The 23,288-nt window shown below is 38.2% G+C and overlaps 1 long non-coding RNA gene across 2 annotated transcripts; it reads left to right on the forward strand.

The window, feature by feature from the left end:
• Positions 1 to 11,036: 11,036 nt before the first annotated feature.
• LOC147655302 (uncharacterized) lies at positions 11,037 to 20,299 on the forward strand. Of its 2 annotated transcripts, none has more exons than XR_015283918.1 (3): positions 11,037 to 11,144; positions 14,113 to 14,222; positions 15,125 to 20,299. It is a non-coding gene; the product is annotated as an uncharacterized LOC147655302 (long non-coding RNA). The 2 variants fall into 2 exon arrangements; XR_015283919.1 differs by having other exon boundaries at positions 11,071 to 11,703; positions 16,878 to 20,299.
• Positions 20,300 to 23,288: the final 2,989 nt, after the last annotated feature.

Raw genomic sequence — 23,288 nt, forward strand, 5'->3', positions numbered from 1 at the left:
TAAAATATTTAGTATCTCCAGCATATCTCATGGGGCAAAAGACCCAGTATACATATTATTTCATTGTATATAGGATCTTTTTTATTATTGTTTTTATTGCAGAAGGAAGTACATTAGAGTGAATTTGATATATTCTTTCATCAAATTTTAACATGAAGTCTCTTGAGACATATATCTGGCATCGCTTCTAGCCAGGTGCATGTACAATGTGTGAGCAGTAATCTCATCTGGCATTTTGTGGGTTTTTTTCAATAAATCAAGATAAACCAGCTTATGATTGGACATTATATTCAAAGACTAGTTAGGACCTGTTACTATATTTATGTGGTAATCAAAATTCTTAAAGGAATGTAACTGCTAAAATGCATTAAAACCATATGTTAAATACCTGTTGGATATATTGAGAAACTCACCTACTGGAAAAGCATGAATGCAAGAAATGAATGAATATAAGAATGGTCTATTATGGTCTCTAACCTAAGATCAACCCACTCACCCAGCCTTCCTTTTGAAATAGCCAGGAGCAGACACATAGTAATAGGTTAAGGCAAGTGCAAACCCACAATGATCGTTTTTCTCATGTATATTTTGTTTATTCTATAAAACCTCCTTATAATTTTTCTTTGTGTCATATAGCAACTTGTGATATGATTAGCTATGAAATGACATGTTTTCTGCTTTATTCTTTATTCCTTTCCAAAAAATTCCTGACTTTCTGCTTGCATGTTGACCACCAGAGAACTATAAAAAGTGACCCCAAGGTCTCCTTGACAGCAATAGCTAATTTAGAACTCATGATGGTATATATGTGTATTCCCATGTGCTTTATCTTATATCTATCAGCACTGAATTGCATCTGTCTTTTATAGCACAGACAGCATCTTGGGGATCTAGTGAATTCCTTGCACTCATCTTCAGTTTCAACTATTACTGTTAATTCCATTTCATCAATAAACAATTTAGTTTTTCTTACTTTCCAGTTAAAGAGTACTCATATCATCCATTATAATCTCACAGCTGTGAGAGGTGGAAAAGTGAAATTGAGGGAGACATCCGTTTCAATCACTCCTGCAAAATCTCAGAGAACATTTTTGGCTTGAAGCTTCTATGTTAGTATCTTGCTCCCACAACAGAACTGAATTGTAGGTTTTTCCAAAATTTTCAGGATTCTCAAACATTTTGCTTACTGTGCACTCACCTTTGTTTGCTGTACACAATATAATATTATTTGGTTTTTACTGGAATTCTATCTTGTCTTCTTCATCTAATGCTTCCTGCCATGGTCATGATCCTAACTGATTTAATGGCTACTGAACTAGAAAGACCATGGAAATGGCCAATCTTTCATATCTTTCAATGGAAATCTTTCATAGATTTACAGATAGTGTATCAGGGTCCATGACATGATTACAGCACCTATAAGAAGACTTTGTAAATCTCATGTTTATATTTAATGTGAGCTGGGAGAAAAATGAGCTGCTTCTGATCACTTCCACATTCTCTTCCTAGATCTTAAAAAGTCTTCTTTCAAGAGCAATTTTTCTTCTTTGCCTGAACCTGAGATCAAACACTTTGCAAGAGAGGCTGACCTACAAGTGGAGTGCATATTACAGAAACCTCCACAAATCTAATTTCCCCATAGAAAAGGAGTTAAAGAAGTGACTGGAACAATGGGGAAATTACCACTGAAAAGTCATATGAATGGGAGGCTGAAGTCCATCTAATTTGAAACACACCACCAATTTGGAAGGTGCAGTACTTTGCTAACTCCTTATGTTCAAAATTGTAGTATTCCTTCCATGAATAATTTGGAATTGGAGACCTGCAGCTGCTCACTGAGCTTTTTTCTAAGCAGGTTGTCAAGCCAAAAATTGAAATAGTGCTGATTTGCACAGAAGTCACATTTTAAAATGTGGTACAAATAGCCTAGTATTTTGGTTACAGCAATATCATGGTTATTATTGTTATAATAATTATTATTAAATAACAATAACAGTAGCAACAACAATAGTAATGATGATGATGATGATGACAACATTAATTATACTCATATGCAGGTTTCTTATCTTCTTTCATTGCATCAGCAATATGGGTTGAGAACAGAGCTCCCATAACACCCTGCTCTCCAACAGAAACCTGCTACAGGTAATTTTCACCTGGAGGTGAAAGAAACATTTTAAAATTTTGTATAAACTGATATGTTCAATGTTTTATACTGAGAACAGCAGAGAAATTGTCTGGAGCTCCAGTTATGAAGCAATTACAAAAGTTACAAGGACCATATAAGGGATATAATAGCACTATTCATTGTAATCTAGCCAGCCTGTGTGAAATTTTCCAAGTGAAGGGGAAAGACACCAGATAGAGCACCAGCAGGGAAGAATTAAGACCTGTTTTGGGTGATAGCTAAATCTGAACAAAAAAGGCCACAAAATACTTTATCAGCTTTTACACTGAATCTTAACACACCCCAGAATGTTATCAGTTCATTGTCATTGTCTTCAAATTAGGAATAAACTGTCTGAAATCAAAACCCTGTGGTGCAAAAGAAGCTGGATTTAAATCTCCTCTTTCATTTTTGTTCATCTCCATTAATTTGCCACTTGTTAATAACAAGTGAAGAACAATCAATCTAAATAGAGTTCCAGCTACTGGCTCCCATAAAGCAAGAGCGAAGAAGATTAAATCATCATTATGAATCTACGGGGGGAATGTTATACATGGAGGGAAGGAGATGCAGGAAGGGGAGGTTTATTAGAACTGTGGCAGGAAGTAATTTTTATTTTACAGCTTCTCCATTTGATGAAGTTTCGAATGATCCTAGATCCAATTTCCCCTTTGAAACCGGGCAAATGAACTTCAAGAAATATACCATCATCAACATTACCATCGTCATGACCATTAAAATTATAAAGAAGACACTTGTAAGTACATTATATATTGCCTTTTTTTTTTTTTTTTTTTTTTTTTTTTTTGGACAGGGACTCATTAGAGGAATTTGTGCACTGAATAAAAATATTCTGCCCATATGTAGAATTCAATTGTGTTCAACTGCTGGGCAGACAACTCTTATCAAGCTTTAAGGAATATTTCTTAGTGACCAAATAAATACAGGTCTTGTGAGGACAGACCTAGTTGCATGTCTCACTGTTTTTAGGCCAGATGAAGCCCCTTCACTTTAGGGATAGGAGATTGATCTGTTTCTTTGGACTACTCATATAATGAAGTACCTTCTCAAATTGGAAAGAGCCTTTGCTCCACAATTTTAGTAGCCAGGGAGGCAATTTTCCACAGCAAGTAATCAGTGTTTGGTCAGTCTATTGATCAGATACTGCATTTCTTGAAACTCAGAGAGAAGGAGATTTACAGATCTATTCCTAAGAGCTGCTGCAAGATCCATGCATTTTATGCTTAACTTAGTAAAAAGATGATTTTTCATTCGAAATATATTTTGTAAAACTTGTCCCTGTTAACTTTCCATGCTCTTCCTTCCATTCAATACTCCCTTCTACTAGCATCTGACAGTCTAGTAAAAGGCCTTGTCGACATTTGGAACCAGAATTAGAGCCAGAAAAGAACCCTGCCTTTGGGTAAAAGGCCATGTCAACAGTTGGAATCAGAATTATTGCACTGTAATAAACAGGAATATGCAACTTTACCTTGGGCTGGGGATAAGGCTCAGTGATGGAGTAGATGACAGACGAATGTTCCAGCTGCAGCACTCTTTGCTTAAGTAATTACATCTCTCTTCATTCCAGTATGTGTCTTATTACTTGGACCACAGCAACATCTCACTACCCTCTGGGATACTATTAACATACAGGAAATGCATTGCAGTCTTTCTTCTTAAAAAACACCTTTCTGGGATTTGGTAATAACAGCAGGAAAAGGACAAGGAAAAAATATTTATTTCTGAGTAAGCAGTTTTAAAATTGTATTAGCCATTGCCATCCCTTCCTGTCAAGACTCCAATTTACCTCCCGCACTGTAACCACAACTGGGTGCTTAGTATTGCATTCCATAATGTAGTTCTAAATTAGAAAAACTGGAAAAACCCATGTTGCTTGTCCTTTACATTCCCTGCATGCAACCAGTAGAATTCCATGTGTTCTCAAGAGTCTTGGCTTCACAACATTTTCTTTCTCTATTAAGGAGGGCCAAAAATTTCTCTGTCAAATCTGCCCACCCCTTCTGATATCAAAGAGCTAGAAGGGGAATTGAGTGTAAGATCATTTACCTTCCTCATTTCTCAAGACCAGCTCCTGGATGCTCTGAGACAGCTACAGACATCAAGGACACGACTGTCTTGGATGAGAGCAGAAAGTTTTTTATCTGGACTTCAGCAAATTGTAGCTCTTCACCTAGAGTTCATTGTGTTTTCTGGTAGAGGCCTACATAGTGTATTTCTTCAGGTATCATCCACTTATTAAGAAATACGTCTTTAGTCCAAACATGTGAAGTAGCAGAATATCCATACCATCATTAGACCAAATCCCTGGTAGGCTGGTTATAGATATTGCAACAATTGCAGCCACGATTGATAGCTACATTTGAGGGTGTTTCCTAAATTGAAAAAACAGGAAAAAAAAATTCTATCATCTGTTCACTGGTGAGTAGTGAACACCTGCTTCACAATATGAGCTTGCTGTCTAATGGGAAGTGGAAAAGCATATAAAGAAGAAAATGATAAAAGCCCCACTGCATAACAGTCTCCAAGCAGCTGAAGTGTTTAGGTATTCACAAAGGAGGAGGAGGATATGTACTAATACTTTTTCAGATAAAGGAGGTATTTTGGTTATGAGAATCCCACATGCTGTCTGTGTGCCCATACATTCTGATTTTTAAGGAAAGACACCCTTACCAGCTCTGGTTTGGAAAAGTGTTTAAAAGCCTGAAAAGAACTGAAGAGGCTGATAGTGTTCATTTGCTCTCTGTAACATATCCTATAACCACTGCTGATATGGATCAGCAGGTCTTACAGACCTAAATTTCCTTTCCTGAAGGGCATCTACACCCCAAAGTTAGTCTGTGTGTTCAAATGATATTAATGTCTCTAACAGAAGATGTTATTTCTTACTAAAAATTTGGATTCCTTTGTGTTTTTAAACCTCCATAACTGTGGCAGGACTGTTGATCTTGATTTTCTATGTATGAATGCACAAATGGAGATCAGAAGATTGCAAGATGCAAAAAGGTAAGGTATTCAGGTGCCTTTATAGATATCTTGTGTTGTGAGGTGCCTCAGGGAGGCAAAGAGTGAGTTTCAGATAAGCATTGTGAAAGGAGAGGAATGGCTGTAAGCCATGTGTGTGAATTTTGACCCCGTGTTGTGGGCTGGGCAGTGTGAGCCCTGAAAGAAGTTACCCCACCCCAAAACCCCTTGTGAAGGGCGGCCCAGGTGCTCTGATTGGGTTTGAGTCCCTGGGGGTTTCTCCCTTGTTGTGTTTCTAGTGGTCCCTAACCCTGAACTCCACCCTCAAGGGTGGAGATTCTCAAGAGTTCTGTTCCTCAAAACCCCTCACCCTGCCTTTGTTCGGGGCTCTCTGTTTCTGGATCTGACTTTGTTCCCATGCTGAATAAATGGTTTCATGAACAGAAGCCTGTCTCATTGGTGTTCCATACTGGTCTCCAGAACCTGTGGTTTCCCTGGACATGATCCTGCGGTTGCGGACTACAACAATCTTTCAGATGGAATAGGAAAGTAGAGATTGAAGTCAAAAATTCTGCCTTGAACACTAACCCCCAAACCTTTTTATGGTCATTAGTGACAATGCAAATACATGGTAATCCTCTAATCTCATTCCCACTAAAACAGTAGGGCTACATTGCACTAAGTAATTGAGACTCTAAATTGGCAGCTCAGTTTCTCTCTGTCAAAGGTGACAAACCATTCTCATAACGTAATAAATTCAGTATCTAGTCAATTCTGTAGTTGAATTAAAGCAGCTGTGTGTCAGTACTGGTACCACAGAGTCAACCAGCTCCATACTTCTGCAAAAGGATACACTGCAGCAAAGAATGTAAAATGTCATTTTGCACCTCTGTCAAAGAAGCTAAATGACTGAAATTTCACATAGGCAGGAGTAGAGAAGACAAAACTGAATATCTCTGCTCTCAAAGCTAAACATACAAACATTTTAAAGGGGACCTTTTCTAGATGGAAATATAAAATCTTTTTTTTCAGGCAACAAAGACAATTATTCTAATGTGCCTTAGTCTGTTACTGCTGTGCTGGGCCAGCACAAGTGAACATCCCCAGATGAGAAAATTTTAAAGAGCGTTGTAGTAAAAGTAGAAGACTCAACATAGCCAAGAATATTTTTTTTGTTGTTAGGCCAAAAGTGACACCAGTAATCATACTGCACCTCAGATATACAGGTAAAGTGAATGATGTATTTATAATGGAAAGAAAAAATATGGCTTAAAAACCACAAATTGGGATCAGCGCCCTTACCTCCCAGTACATCGACCGGTGGTAATTTATTGAATGTGGCCTGCATTGATTAGGAAGTTATTTTAATTACACTTATCACCTATATTTGCTCATATCCATAATCCAAGCTCCCAAGCGTTACAACTAGAGAAGAATACTCAGGGAGGTGCTTGAATCCGTTCCAGTGCTCTTCAACCACAGCAACACAAAGCACAGGTTTTCACCCTCTATATAATTTATTTTGTGGTTTGTAAAATGAAAGCTAATACTCTGATAACAATAATTAATATCAGACCTATTTAATCTGAATCTGCCATTGCCATGCAACCATACAAACTGTGGAAGCGGACAACACAGAATCCAGCATGGTAAAGATAGGCACAGATACAACTGGGAACGGGGCAGACAAAAAAACTTTATGTGGCCTAAAATGTACTGAAAAAAATCAACCCAGTTACATCCATTTGCACAAATTTGAGCCAACAATATGAATTCATACTGTAGGAGAACTTAATTATATTTAGCCACACTTTCTAATCCAACTAAGTGGAGGACTTCATCACCACATCACAGCCTGAGTGACGCTGTGAGGATAATGGTGCAAAGTGAAATAGGTTCAATTAAATCTTCACAGCATCAGAGTTCATACAGCGTCTCAGCTGATGGGATGACAGGAAGTGAGAGAACAATGTTCGTAAGTTGCAGAAGGATAACCATTCTTTAAATCTTTACAGTGCCTTTAGAAGAGAGAATACACATTTAATCTCTTACTGTTTGGAAGTTTTATCCCTTTTACCTCTGTTTTCCAAAAGTTTGCCAGGTTCTGAAGTGTGCAAATACAAAGGGTTGTCCTCAGGTACCCTTTTTGCCCTAAGTAGATGTAACAACCAGAAATGTGACAGCATGATGGTTTTCCTAGTTCTGGTTTGCTGACTCCAGAAGTTCAGATGGATGAGGTCATTTATCTTCATTCAATTGCTGAAATTTTTTTCTGGCCATATAGTTATGCAGAAAGATTCTAAAGGCTGTTCTTTGGGGTGCTGACCCACAGACAAACACAGACCTCAGTGGAATTCATGAATTTGCCATGCACATCTTTCAGATTCAAGCAATTAAACTCTTTCCTGAACTGAAACTGGCACAGACAAAGAATCTGCTCCCCAACACATTTAGCTGCAGACAGAGCTCAAGGAGCCCTAACCAGAGCAATTCCCCTGGCTGCAAGAACCTGGGTTAGGATACTGGTTTGAAAGATGTGTGCACCAGAGAAGGAAAGCCATTCCACCAGAGCTGGAATGAGAAACAGGACAGTGTTTCTTAAGCCAAGAATTCCATAAAAAATCCACAAACCTGTGGATTGGTGAGCCAGGATATATTGTGCTGTTATTTATTGCCACAGAGTTTTGAAGATTGCATTAACTTTCAAGACAATTAATCTTCCTAATTAAAACTAATTAAAATTAAAATTACGTTTTGCTCAGGTATAGCAATTTCTATCTCCTGCTTTATGAGAAAATAGAATTTCCACTATTCGACTCCCATGTGTCTTTGGTAATTTACAAATTCAAAAAGCTGTATGTTTCTGTAGGAGGAAACCCATGCTCAGGTAAAGATTTGTGTTTTAATAAAAAGCATTGCATATTATGTACTGCTGGTGTTTGAAGAGATGATCAAATAAAATTTATGAAAAATTCTGAATATTTGAAGTACATTTAAAGCTCAGGCAGAGTTACAGCAATAGCAGTCTACTTCTGGCCATTTGCTGCACAACTGCTACCATGGCTGCTGCTTCCTAAGTCTAATTCCCACATAAGCAGAAATTTGCCCTGAGGAAAAAAGGCTACAGATGCACAGTAAATCTCTCACCATGAATATTTTCCTGCATGCTGTTTAGAAAGTAATTTCCTGTGGAATTCAGCTAACTCTAGACAGACAGATTCCTACAAATACACATGAAAAAATTCCTTATGGTTTGGCAGTATTGTTATTGAGTGACCCTGGGCAAGTTATTCAAGGCTGACTCACAAGTGTCAAACTGGAATGGAAATGTTTGCAGGACCATACCCTGCATTTCCAGGCAGACAGATAAGCTGTCATCTTTAACTCTGAATCACTCAATTTTTACCACATGGCATTTTGAAAAAATGCTGCTTGTGTGTGCAGAATTATGAAGACAAACATTTGCACAGTGCAAAACAAAGAGAAATAATGGCATTTAACCCAAATATGCATTAGAAAAGATTCTGTCCAAGACAGAATAACACACCACTTGCATGTACATTTGAGAAATTCCTGTCATTCCCATTTTCTTCCTATCACAGCAGCAGTAGTTCAGTACAATTTTATTCTTTCAGTGATGACCATCCTCGTCAAGAGTCCTTTGTACTGTCTTACAGAAAGGCCCCACTCCTATTTTTCCTACACAAACATCTTCATAAGCTTATCTCCAGCTTTGATGACAAATTCTTATTTGGAATTTGCCTTACAAATTCTTCTACAAAAAAGACATTTTCCAGTTCTATTTTTATATCCTCTGAAAGCTCTCCACACCTACACATGGAAATACCTCATCCCTTTCTCCAGGAAACTGCTACTATATATTAAATATTAGTCTCTACTACCCTGGCTATTCTGTTCTGTGCTCATTGCACTATTTCCTCTGGGTTGCATCTTCCTCTTTGAAGAGAAGGACAGTATTTCATTTACCCTGGAAAGCTCTATTGCACATGGCACTGATACAAAATGATATATAGATTTATAGATTTAGCCACATCTAATACATTTTGCTCTCATCTGTTCTAGTCTCTGACTCTGTTTCTTGGAGACAATAGGGTCTTCAGAAAAGTCTAAGACAAACTGGGCTCAGAGTACGGGAAATCAGAGACATCCCCAACTGGAGAATGAAGTGCAAAGGTGAAGAAAATGAATGGGGAAGAAAAGCCAGAGGAAGAGGGGTATGCAAATGAGAATTATGAGGGTGGTTATGAGGTCCAGCCCCCTGGGGGGGCTTGCATGTAGCAAACATTAACAGCATATAAATTATACTATTTGATGAATGGAAATTTTATTCAAAGTTTTCTTGTATCTCTAAATTTAGGGTAACAATCTATCTTCACATTTAGGTGTTTTGTAGAAATTAATGATCTGAGTAATTAATGTTTGTGCAGTATTCACATACTACACCGATGCAGAGATGAATTAGTAATTCCATCTTCAGATCAAGGTCTGACTCAGATATTCAGCAAGTGCCAAGGAGCTGAGAAAAGTATATTTAAGCAGCTGTCCCAGAATCAGCGGGAACCTATTGTCCTATGCAGAGGCTCACATTGTACTGATCACCTGGAATTGGTCTTTTGTAAGGTGTCTTGTCTCTGAATTATTTCTAAACAGCAAAGAGTGCAAAAAAGATCACCCACTGAGTGTGTGGGATCATACAAAATATTGATTAGCTGATCATTAACAGAGCACACACTGACCAGTAGAGCTTAAATTCTGTGGAAAATGACTAAAATACATTAGTAAAGATTTGATTATTTGCACAAGGGGAGTGAATTTAGCATTCTCAAAATTAAAATCTGGCATTTCTTAATTCTTGGATGCATGCCCTTGAAACCTTCTTATATTTTTATTTCAACTTTTAATGATTTTTTTCTTTCTCTGTTGAAGTGTTTCCATGAAGCAGTTTTGTCTGACACTATCATCTCATGAAACACAAGTTTCCTGATTAACAGCTTCCTTGTAAGATCATCTATCCCAAAAATGACATTTGGAAGTGACATTATCTCTAGACTGAGAGCCATCAGAGATGGTAGACAGCTGCCCAAGACACAGTACATTAGTGTAGCAATTCTAATCAAGCCAAAAGAAAGATTAGAGACACGTGCATTTCTACCAGCATTGTTAAACAGATTTTCTGTCCCATGCACCAATTCTCACAGCAGACGGAGTCAGAAGATGCTTTTAAGAAGTATTATCCTTAAATAATCATTTTGAAAATGAACTGTTTCATTTCTGAAAAAAATTACATACTTTGCTTCAATACTCTTCCAATTTAAATATTGTGAGATTTTGTATTGAAAGTATTTTTCTTTTGGGCAACCTAAAGTTAAAAATTCGAAAAGGCATTGGAAAACAAAAGCAGGTTAAATAGCCTAAAAAGGAATATTTCCTTTGGCATAAATAAACCATTTAAACTTAACCCAATTATTGTCAAAATGTCTAGGTTTGTTTGGCCTGTTTGTTCCTTCTATTTTCAATTTGCTTATAATATATCCCAGCTCTCCACAAACTTTTGTTTGGAGGCTATCCTACTTCTGTAAGTGCTAATGCAGGCTCTTACCTGGTTTTATTCTTAGTTCCCATCTATTTAGCACAAAACAGAGTAGTCTGAGTGTAGCAATACACTGAACTCAAGTTCAACAGTCACTCCTGCTAATAACCTCATTTTGCAGCCAGGATGTGGCTATGACAGCTCTCCATTAAGAGTCCTCCAATGTTCTCCACACACTTCACAGTCCTCGCTTTTCCTCTTTCTCACCTTCTACATCAATTTGCAGACAAGTTCCCCTAAAATTCACCAGGAGAGAGCTGACTCCTGGATCCACATCCTGAAGCACACGGGGAATGTCTCTGCAGGCCTCGTAAGAGCTGACATCTCCTGAGGGAGGTTAACGTGGTGCTCCTGCTGCCACACACATCCCCAGAAGCAGAGGTTTGTCTCTGTTTACTAACTGGTGACTAGCTGCTTTTGTGCACTTTTGTGGTGGTGCATCACCCCCCTATTTTAGGTTATACTGTGATCTGAGAAATGCTTGTTAGGCCTCTGCATTGATGAGCAGCACCTGGGCTCAGCTCCTCTTGAGCTTGTCAGAAACACTGGGTGTTCCCAGGAGCTAGTGCTGTCTAATGAGCTCCTGCATGTTTTTTGGTTTTAAGAACAGCCTTGAAAACTTTTATTTTTGTCCTGAATGGCATAACATCCTCTTTTTCACACTTTCAAAGAAAGTGGCCCATCCAAAGTGCAGCCAGGATGAAGCACCATTATGACTAAAGCCCTTTCTCTTGTGGCCTATGAACAATGGTCCAAAGTGAGGCCCTTTGGGGTCTCCTGGATGGCAGCAAAATCCCTCTGAGTGGGGCTTCTCAGAGCCAGAGAACTCTCAGGTTTGCTGTACTCAGGGGGTCACTGAACGATGATAGATCCTGGGCTGATCCCTTCACTCCTCAAAGCACAGCCTTTCACCTATTGGGAAAATACAAAAGTATCTGAAGTGAGTACTTCACTGACTTTCAAAGGGAATTTTTCACAGGTGCCTTGCACTGGCACACTGTGTGTGTGTGTTTTGAACTTACTTATGGCAAATATGAGAGAAATGCCACTCTCTTAGACATTTAAATGCTAAGTTAGGCCTGTAAGCAAGTTACTGTTGTGATATAATAAATGAATGCTATATATGCCATATGAATGCTTTGCTAAAGTGAAAAGTTTAAGTTAAACACTGGTAAGTGTTGTTCTTTTGCTAAATTGCTAAATTTAATTTAAGTTATAAGTTGAGTGCTGTTAAGCACTTTAGGCCACACTCATTTTTAGCCTTTTGTCACACACACATGTAGACAGTTTTCAATTCATTTTGGTTTGGATTGAGTGGATTTTGTTTGTTTCTTTTTTCCTAAGTGTACCTTAACCATTTAGTAAGCAGTAGAGTGAATCTTGTCAATGAACTTTATCATGCTGTCGCTTTATATTAGATCTGTATTTTACTGATACCTTTGCTGGTGATTCTTTAAGCAATCTCAAACATTCATTCATAACAACTTCTAATGCTGTGTTACCCAGCTCACTGCTCGTGTTTGGTGTGTGAATTGCTTCTGAGTCTTCTGAAAAAAAAAAGGTGTTTCATTACAGTGGAAATGTTATTCCTTGGAGATTTGCACTGACCTTCTCCATCCTGCTAACCTGCCCTGTGCACTGCACTCTGTGACGCAGACAGGGCTTTGAAGGAAAAGCAAAACACTCATTAGTCAAAACTGCAGTACAATGTGAAAGCAGATCACACACACGTGCTCCTAACATGCAAATTTAACGGTGCTTTTCCTGGAACAAAGCCCTGTGCTGCATATAAATGAAGAGCATGGCTGAGCCTCACACAGAGATTTCAGATTAGCCCCTTGCTTTGGGCAAATAGTGGAAAGCACCCAGATAGGGCAGTGCCAAGGCTAAAATAAGAACCTGCAGAAGATCAACCAGAACATGTATTTTACACAGCTGTGTCCAGCAAACAAAACATGACAGACTGTTCCAGCAGACAGATGGGGAGCTGAGTTTTTCAGCACAAGTGCCAGCCCTTTAAGTCAACTTTGTAGCAGCAGCAGCGCTGAATAAGATAAACATACAAATTACTGATTACGTGTAGGAGAAAGCAATGGCAAAACACCACCAAACAAACTCCACTGATACATGGAATGACCTCATGCCTAAAGGATCTGAAGGAAATTGCTATTCCACTGTGCCTGTGCCTAGAAAAAAGAGCTCTCAGGATCTGGCACTGAATCCAATAAATCATAAAAGCTGGGGAAAAAAGCCACACAGACAGGAGACAAACCATCAGAAACAGTAGCCCATCAGCTCCGGATTAAATTAAGAAGTATTTCTTGTCATCCCCTCAACCCCTCTAAGTTTGAATATGAAGCTGTAGATGTAGGTGACATTGAACACCATTCATCCACTGACTTTATTAATCTCCTTTTTCAGTTCCTGCACCACTCTGTCTCTGCTACAGTCATGGGTGATGGATACAGCATCTGGGTGTACCTGCTGGACAGGACACCTCTGCAAGTCCCTTTCATTTCAAACATCCAAGATATAATAAGCTGTAGACCAAGCATTCATACAGATTTTGTCCAAAGCAGGAGAGATTTGGTTGGGCTGGGGAAAGCAAATTGGCCTGTGGATCCAAATTGCTCTAATCAGGTTTTGACCCCTAAAAAAAATTATCTCAAAAAGACTTCAACAGAAGAGGAGACTCGACCCTGCAATCTGCTTAGCAGGCAACAAGCAGGAAAACAGCATTTTGCCTTAAAACATGCTTCGGAAATAATAACCTCCTTCTTTTCCCCAATGTCCCATGCCTTTATTGTTTGGAACTTGAAACAGAAATAGAGACATGTCCCCAAAACTGCCAAGACTGTAGTCAGAGCCATATGCCTTGGAATGTTAATTTCAGATGAGGTGGGAAAAGAAAGATAAAACCTCTGTCTCATCATAAACATTTATGGTCAGGTTCCTTGAAAAAAAATTGTCCTTTAGTGGTACATTTGTTTGGTTGGTTAATAATGCACTTAAAAAATAAGCATATTGTCAACATTTTCCACATTACCTAGCTACATTCCATTTATTATATTTTATAAAATAAACTCAGCCTATCCATTTGATTACTCTTGCCCTAAATTAAACCATCAGACTATTTTCCATTACAAGCACTGTCTTATACCATAAATTGTTATTAAAATTAATTTACGTCAAGGTTTGCCTGAATAACAAGATATGTCTTTCCTACTCAATGCTACATGACTGAAGACACATCAGAGAAAGACCATTTATATTGCAGGCATTTTTCATTGATGTGTCACCTTCTTAAATGCTTCTCAGCTTTCCTTTAATGACTTTAACTATTTCACAGGTTTTTTTTAAATGGGACTTTCCCCCCTCCCTTTGCTATCAGTGCTGCTTGTGAGTGCTGCCAGAGCTGCCTGGTGACTTCCAGAGCTTGGGAAGTGAATTTGCCACAAGGTAATACACACTGCAGGTTTGCAATAAATACAACTGTTAACAAAGGACAACTTCTGAGCACTGAGCTACCACTTTACTGGAGCTTGAAGAGAGGAGCTACAGAAAATAAAAAAAGGACTTTCTAGTTAGCAACTGAGATAAAAGAGGGTGTGTTGCTTTCACAGAAGCTGCTCTAAAAAAGCCTGTAAAGAAATGCTGAAGGTGGACTAGGATTTAGATGGGGAGAGCTGGATTCACAAAGGAGAGGCAACATCAGAAAGACTGGACCTTCAGCAATTTACCTTTAATGCAAGCATAATTAGTGAATTAGTTTTTAGCAGAAAAGATATCTGGTAGATCAGCCAAGAAAGGGACCCTCCCAATGCTGGAAGGAAAACTTAAGGGCAGTTTCACCACTGCCCTTGCAGCAGTGAGCTCCCTGCATATGCACAAAATGGTTGCAGAATTTCACTTGATGCACTGCTGTTAGAACTCAGCTCACTATGTTTGAAAGGACCTGATGGCTGAAGAAACAGTCCTTAGACACAGTCCTTAGAAAGGACTAAGGACTTAGAAAGGACCTTAGAAAGTCCTTAGAAAGGACTAACTGTGCTGTGTTATAAAAACAAACACCAAAACAAAACAACCCACATCACCACTGAAATCAGTAGATGAGTTGAAGCAGTCCATATCCTCCCTAAATAAACACAGAGAGCTGCTCTCTGCCTAAAGCTGTCAGGTTGGTGTGTAATTGCCACAACCACACAGAGCTTATTCCCAGTTCTACCTTGTGGTAAATCTTTGTCAAAAAAACTTTATGAAAAACAATGACATTGAGTTGACAAAGAAATGTAGAGCTGTTTTGGTTTACACAGTTCTATAATAATAATAACATTCTTTTTCTTTCGTTCTTCTTATTTTAGGTTGTTCTTTATTGTTTACTCAAGAGGTTAGATTGGCATTCAGGAACAGTTTACCTGAGTGTTTCAGTTGCAACGAAACCCCTGCACGGTTACATAAGGAGCTTTTGCAGCTCTTGTGGGTGCACATGAGAAATGAAATAGCACTTGCCTCCTCAGGAAAACAATCCATGGCTCTTTTCTTAATTAACACTGCAGAACAGCTTATAAGATGTGCTACTAGAATCTGCTTTGCTTTGCTAATCACACTCACTCTACTTCCCAGTTGATTCATTTGGTCATCAGAAAATCAGATTTTCCAATAGTAATAAATGCTAACTAGCTCTCTGAAAATGCAGGACATGTTGTAAGGAACTTTATAAATGAGAAGCAAAAAAATAACTAAGTTTTCTGATATATTCTTGGAATAATATGTATTTCTCTCATTTCAAGTACATTTACTACCAGTTTCCTCACCATTCCTCACTCGGTGCAGCTAAAGAGTTCTAAATACTTCTTACAAAAGAAACCTCTGGAAATTAGGTACCAACATTTACTTGACTTAATTGAGTTTCATGGATATGTATTTATCACATGTAACAGCCTGGTTTTCGGAGCTGAGGTAATTAAGCACAAATTTGTGAATGCTGTGACCTGCAGCAGGGGGTGTATCAGAGGCCCTCCTCTGTGTCCTCAGCAACTGTAAATTTTTAACAGCTCCCAAACAAGTAGTTTCATCTGAAATTGTTGCATGCTTTACTTTTTTTATCAGGTTTGTATCTCCAGGTGATCAAGACAACTAGAGACTTGGTTTGTTTGCTTTTTTTAAAGCTAAGGGCCATTGCTAACAAGGACTGGAGAAGGTGAAGGAACTGAGAGATAATATAAATCTCCTTTCAGCACACAAAAGGAGTTCACACAGATTATTTTTTACATAAATTGTGATGAATGAGCCATCTGGACATTCTCATTCACTCTTCACATACACATAAACAGATTCACAGCTAAGTTGGTTCTGTTTAAATAGAATCAAGTTTACTATCTTCGGTAGAGCTTTCTTGACTTGAATAGTCTCCAAATTTGATCTCTTTGGAAAAGAAATTTAATTATATTGTCGTAATTTTGTCCCTAGAATGATGAATTAATCTTGTCTTATGGCTCTAATACATAAACAATTGCTCTATACAATTGTTTTACATTTAAAAATTATTTTCTGCTTTATTTAGCCTGCTTCTACTTGCTTTGTTGCTGAAACTTGTACACTGAATTTCAGTACTTCAGAGGACATACTTTTTACATAAGCCATGGGGAAAAGCCTCAAATATTATAGTAATGCAGCACTATTACTGTCATAGAGTGGAAAACAAGAAATGAGTATCAGATTTATATGTAATGAGCCCTCTACAGTTTAAGAAGGATTAAATTCTTGTAGTGTGTTGTAACACTCTCCAGCAAATGAAATTGCTACACCATCTGCTAAAGAGTGACATAATATCTCCTGCCCATACCCTTACTGAACTGTGAAGTGCAAGTCTTTTTAACTTAATGGAAATTACATGAGGATTTGTAGTAGCAGGCTATTTCTCCCATCCCACACAAGCAAATATTAATTCTTCTTTACCAAAAAAATCCATAAGACCCACATTCTTGATACTCAGAATATCTGTGATACTCTACCACATCAACAGTAGCATAGGAGCCAGATTCAACTGTTCAAAAACACATTTTTAAAAGAGCCTACCTTTGATTCAAACATCTGTGCTTTTGTTTTTCAAAGGAAAAGGACATAACAAGAAAAATCTTTCAGATTAGGCAGAAAGGTAGATCTCAAGAAAGGTTTCCGCTGCAATATGCCTTAATCCCCTTGGTCCCTGGGATGAACAAGGAGAGCAAAAATCAGCACTGCAGAATGTCATGTATCAGCTCTGAATTTATACCAGCTTTTTACAAAACTTTCTGATCTGTCTGTGGAATTAAACCATTGTCACAGTAATACCCAGCTTCTGAAAGGTGTTGACACTTTGACCACAGCTCCTCACTAGCGTCCTCGAGCTTCCCTGTACTAAAGAGGAAAAAAAATCACAGATGACAGATAATGTCCTTCATAGAAATTCCATGGCACCAGTGACCATGTCCAGAAATCTCTTCCAATGCACCCAGACAAATACACCACAGGCTTGGTATCAGCCAGGTTCCTGGTCAGCCCCAAACAAGCACTTCTGGAAGAACCAGGGATGTCAAGCAGGCTATAAAGCTCATTGTGGCAGAAAGAAGGGTCTACAGCACCTTTTCCTAAAATGTAACAAAATGATCTCCTGAAAGACTTAGCTGCTCAGGAAAAGATTTGACCTTCCTTACATACCCACTGAAGATCTTTGCTCTTGGGGAGAGCAAAACAGAGGAAACAGCAAGAAAGGCAAATATTCATAATCACATTTTTTGGGGGGCCACAGTCTGCTGATAATACAGGGAACGTTCAGAAATCAAAGAAATTGTATGTGTAGATATATGATCAATTTAAATAATTGTAGTCACTTTAAGATAAACCCTGGTACAGTAATTTGGATCTGATTTTCCAAAATTTGATACTGACCACTGGACCAGCATTTCCAAAAAACATTTAGGTTAAGAATGTTTAAGTTCCTGTTTTCCCTCATGGAAGGAAATGCACGCTGGAGCAGTTCTTGATGAACTGTAGTCTAGGGAAGACCCCAGCTCATGAAGGACCACACCCCGTGGGAGCAGGGGAGGAAGGAATGGCAGTGGTGAAGTATTATCTCTGACTGTGATCCCCATTCCCCATCCCCTGCATGGAGGGAGAAGGAAGAAGAATCATGAATGAAGCTGAGCCTAGGAGGAAGAGGAATGTGGAGGGAAGATATTTTTAGCTTTGGGCTGGTTTTTTTTTTTTTTCCTGCTGTCCTTCTATGTTAATTGGCAATAATTAACATTAATGTTCCTTAGGTCAGATCTGTTTTGCTTGTGGCACTAAGTGGTGATCTCCCTGTCCTTATTTCAGTGCATAAGTTTTTCAGCATATTTCCTCCCCACACCCAGTCCTTTTGAGGAGGAGGAGTGACAATGCAGTTTGGTTGCCACATTGTAACCAGCTAAGATCAATTCATTATAAAAACAAAGTCCTTGTATGTGTGTATGTTTGTGTAACTTTAAACAAAAAGATCAAAACTCTGAGTTTAATTGTCGTGGACTCTGTGTTCAGATGCCACTGTTATATCCTCAGGCTTCACTTCTGTAATAAGCCAAATATCCCTCACCAGTTTCCCTGTTGGAAACGGCAGCCACATGAACCTTTTGCTTTCTTGTGATTTTGTGTCCAACTCTAACTTCACAGTCATTATAGGGTATGAATACATTATATGTGGTGAAGTGTAGTGCAGGTTTTCAGCTATCATCAGTCCAAGATGATACATCAGCACAACAGATTAGACCACTTTGTGGAGATAATAGGAAAAAAAGGAGAGCAAAAGTCTTCTGTATATCATAATAAAAACCAAAACATGTCACTTAACTGCTGCTGGAATGACTGTGGTCATTCCATCATTCCATCCTTCAGCAGTTGACAGATACTGAGGGGAGTATCATATCTGTATCAGAGATTTTCTTATAGGAAAAGCAATACCTAAAGCTGTATTTTTTCCCCCAAGAATTTGTCAATGACAATAAAAAAATCAGTGATGTGATTTTTACTCATAAGGTTTCCTAACACCTGTGTATTTGGACACAGGTATTTGTTTTAGGGAGTACTTAAAAAATATAAGATGGAAAAGGAAATGGTATGACACATAAGAAGAAGCATAGCAGAAAACAAAATCAGGTATGTCACAAAGAAGTTATTTGTGGACTAAGGAAAAGAGAATAGAAAGCTAGGAGGTCAAAAGCAGTTCAGGACTACATGAGAAGTCGGAATAGACAATTAGGAGTTCAGTCTCTGATGCACAAAGGGAGAGAAGCTGGTAAGAAATGAAAGGCAAGTAGAATAGGGAATAGAAAGAACAATAGCCACATCTGCCACACAGTGAGGAAAGATGAGCTGAAAACTCATCATCTCTATAAGATAACTGGCTGAGAGTGTCTCCACAATTTCAATTGCTCTGGATGAAAGATGGAAGGGTTGCGCCACAAAGGTGTGATTGAACACTGAGGAAGCAGCTTTTCTCCTTCCAGTCAGAATGTTTTATAACAACTCTCTCCCACTCTGTTACCCTCTGAACTTCTCACAGGCCACAGGCATCTCATATTTTTTTTGTACTGAAAGTGTCTTAAGGTACTTCAAGAGCTTCCAAGAAATGTTTCCTTTCACTGATGAAGAGTGGCTCATCCCAGCAAGAAAATGAGATTCTGAAGCAAATAGGACTTGAACACCAATTTGTGTTTATGAGAACAGATGAGAAAGACTAAACCACCCAATTAGCTGCCACTTAAATTCAATCTAACTTAAAGTTCACCTTAATCAGAATCTAAAATTATGGTTAGAATGTTCACTGTGCCACCCTGCTAAGGAATTAAGCTTTGTGCTGTCTCTCCTCATTAGGGTGGTTGCCATCCTTGTGTACAACTCCCCAGTGTACACAGTATGTCACCCAGTCCCTTTGGCAGACACAGCCCTGCACAGTGAGTGGCACACTAGTCACATCCAATGGCACTGTGAAAGCAGTATGTGCACGGAAAACAAGATTCAGTAGAGACCAGATAGCATGAAATAAAGCAGATTACTTTCTTTGCATACTGGTGTTATGTAGAATTGGTGTCTACAGCCAACTGGAGGCACTTATTGTAGAACACTTGGGTTCCTCAAAGAGGATTTTGATTGCTAAATCCTTCAATGCTTATGAAAAATTGCGAATCAGAAGTAACACTGTGGTAATATACAATTCTAATTTTGCTTTAATATAATGTATGAAAATTAAATTTGAATAAGGACAGTTCAGCAGTGGGAAGGCAGTTTATACTTCTAGTTCTATGTTATGTTTTCTTATTGCAGCTACACTATAGATCAAACTGGTGTATCTATATCTGCTATAAAAATATCCGCATGATATTTGAATTTGAAAATGAGAGTTTATCAAAATATCTTTTTTCTCCTTTATCAAGCAGCATATTTTTTGTCTGTTGCTTCGCATATTTAATTCTCTGAGAGCAGAAATACCCTGATTAAACTGAGATATGTTATTTGAGAAAGAGTACTGTCATTTACTGTTCACCTTATTTTAATGTATTCAGCACTGCATTACCAACTCTAGTACTACAAAGCTTTGTAAATTGAGACAGGAAATACACTCTGTTGTTTCAGTGGTCTTTGAGAGTGAGGTTCTGCAAGCAATAAAGGAAGGAGATAGAGGCAAGGTCAGAGCTTGCAGAGCATGCCTAATGGAGCGTTTTACCTTTTTGTGTAGGGCCTCAGTCATCCAATCGTAAATGCGCAGATGAACATAAATGCATATGCCTGTATACACATGTATATACTTAAGACACACATTTCCCTATGCAGGTCTATATACATATATGTCAGGAAACACTGGGATGTGGAGCTCCCTCAAAATATATTTCTGGATATGATCTCAGTGGTCACCCCAAACCGATCTGCAGTATTGATATTGCTTTTGACAAAAGTTTTAAGAAAATCTGAAGCAATTTATCTCATCCTGTATTGTCACATCCACAGTGAAGGGCTCCTCACAGCACCATGTCCTTTATTTGCCTGAAAAACAACATCATTCATGGCCCTGGGCTACCTGGGCCTTGCCCTCTTTTGATCAAGGATTGAACTAAAGTTTCAGAAGCTCCTCTTGGTTCAAGCAATTCTGTGATCAGCCAAACACCACCCTCCATTTAGCATTTAGGAAGGTAATGCAGTCCCACAAGTAACATCAGAATTCCTTCTAGGAAGGTGGGTTGCAGTATTTGTACTGGGAAGGTAATAGGGAAAGGAGAGTAAAACATACCCGGTTGATCACACCTATTTCTTACTAAGTAAAAACATGGACCTGAGAAAGCAGGTCTTTGACATTTATTGCAAAAAGACAGTAAAAGGCTTTGCATAACCCCCAGTTTCACACCTAATGTACTTCAAATCCCTGGAAATCTTTTCATTACCATGAGTGGGATTTGGGTTAGGTCAATAATGAGTTGAATTAACAGTTATTAATTGTTTTATCAGGCTGTTTTGTTCCTGGTCTGATAATGAATGTTTCACGCATGGGAAAAATCCCACAGATTGAAGCCCTATGTAATAGAAAACAGCCATTTGATGCTTTATCTTTTGTGCATGAAAATGAAAAACAAATGAACACCAAATTTGAGAGCATATGCTTGTGAGTGACCTAAAAATATAATAGTGATTTCAACAAAACAAAACAAGAGTAAGAAGGTAAAGTTCTACAGGCAAGTATTTAAGTTACTTTATGCCTCCTTCAGAAGACATGATAAGTCTCCACAGAACTCTTAATTTCTGGCTGAACGAAAACCGGAGTTTGAGGCAGGTCTACCTAAAGGGTATGTTAATAATAAAACCAAATTCCTCCCCAGTCCTAACCTAGACCAAACTCTAAAAAAGTAAACATTTTATTGTAATCCTGACTCACATGTTCCTATCTGTATCCATATAATTGAAATAATATAATATAATTTCACTCTGAAGGCCCAAAAAAGGGGCAGAATTTGAAAAACCTTTGTAAAACTGGTATCTGAGATTTTATGTATTGTTATAAGCAAGGTCAATGGTAAGTGATTAGATTTGTTTAATGTGAACCTCACATCATGTGATAACCAAGTGAGCTCTTTGAAGCTGAAACATTCAGAGACTATTCCCAAGATGAGTTCTGGACTTCATTTCATCTAGACATTTAGTAACTTATTAATCTGCCAGACTAAAAAGCGTGCTACAGATGGATGTTGTGCTACAGACAGAGCTGTCACACAAGAAATTCAAAAGGCAGCTTTGGCTGTTGATAAAGAGCTAAAATGGAAGAATGACTGATTTTCTTGACAAATATGGCTTTATTGATAGGACACAATAATATGGTATAGTGATAGATATTTCAATCACATATGATTCGTGTCTCACATGTCACCTTAGTGCCAATGATAAAGAGCGAAAGAAGAAACACATCTGCAAAAGTGCTTAGATATGGGAAGAAAAAAATAGCTACCATTTTCTTTACAAAGATACCATCTAAAAATTCTCTAAGAATCAACTAGAAATACCTTTTCAAAGATGAGAGTGATACAGATAAGAATATATGCTTCAATGACTGTTTTATCAGCTGTCTTAAAGAACACTCACTTCTCCATTAGCATTATTCTTTTGCTATCTGCTCCAGATTGCTGCAGACTGGAGTTTGTTACGTCAAGTTTATACGAGTGCTGTTTTTAATTCTCAATTCGAGTGATATTGCATGTACATGAGCCACAGCATCTCTGGGCTAGCTCAAGAAATCTGTCTATGAGCAGTGCTTACCTTTTGTGCACCACTCCAAGTGTGTTTTTAAAGAAATGAACTGATTCACGGCTGATAGACTTGCTAAAGCAAGTCCATATCACACTGGGAAAATAATATAATGTCTGTTTCTGGCAGTATTTGGTACTCCAGAGTCTACATGTCACAAAAGGCATATTTTCAGAAGTGGCAACTCATTTAACACAAATAGGTAGAAACAGTACAAACCTCAAATGCTCAGCCTCACTTTTTTTTTTAAAGATCGGTGTTTTGAAATTTGCATACCAGTCTCTAATATTCATAGTTGAAGAGGTTATTTTCTAAATGTATATACATGCAAACTCTGCAAGCTGTTCAGTCTGAGTTTATGAACAGGTAAGTATTCTGTGAGATCTGAGTTGCTTTTCTTTACCTCAGGAGCCTGTTCTCCCTGAAATCTAATGAAGATAATTCAAATGTCAACACTGATACTTATTTAATTTCTATAAAACCTAACAAAGAATGGTGCAAAATTCTTTCTGAAAGAAGGAAAATCATGAATATATAAATCAGGTTGCTAGGAACTCTTAGTTGAGTGGGCCTCAAAGTGTGGTAGTTCTGCATTACACATAGCAGTGCCAGGAAGCTGCTTTGTAGGGTACTGTGTAATGTTTGTTGTTCCCCAAAGAAAAATGCTTGAAAGTTATTTCCCAGTGCAAAGCCTCTTCTATAGCACCTGATTTGGTGAAAGGA

Source organism: Cyanistes caeruleus, chromosome 1, assembly GCF_971803275.1.
Source record: "Cyanistes caeruleus chromosome 1, bCyaCae1.hap1.1, whole genome shotgun sequence".
Classification (NCBI taxonomy): domain Eukaryota; kingdom Metazoa; phylum Chordata; class Aves; order Passeriformes; family Paridae; genus Cyanistes; species Cyanistes caeruleus.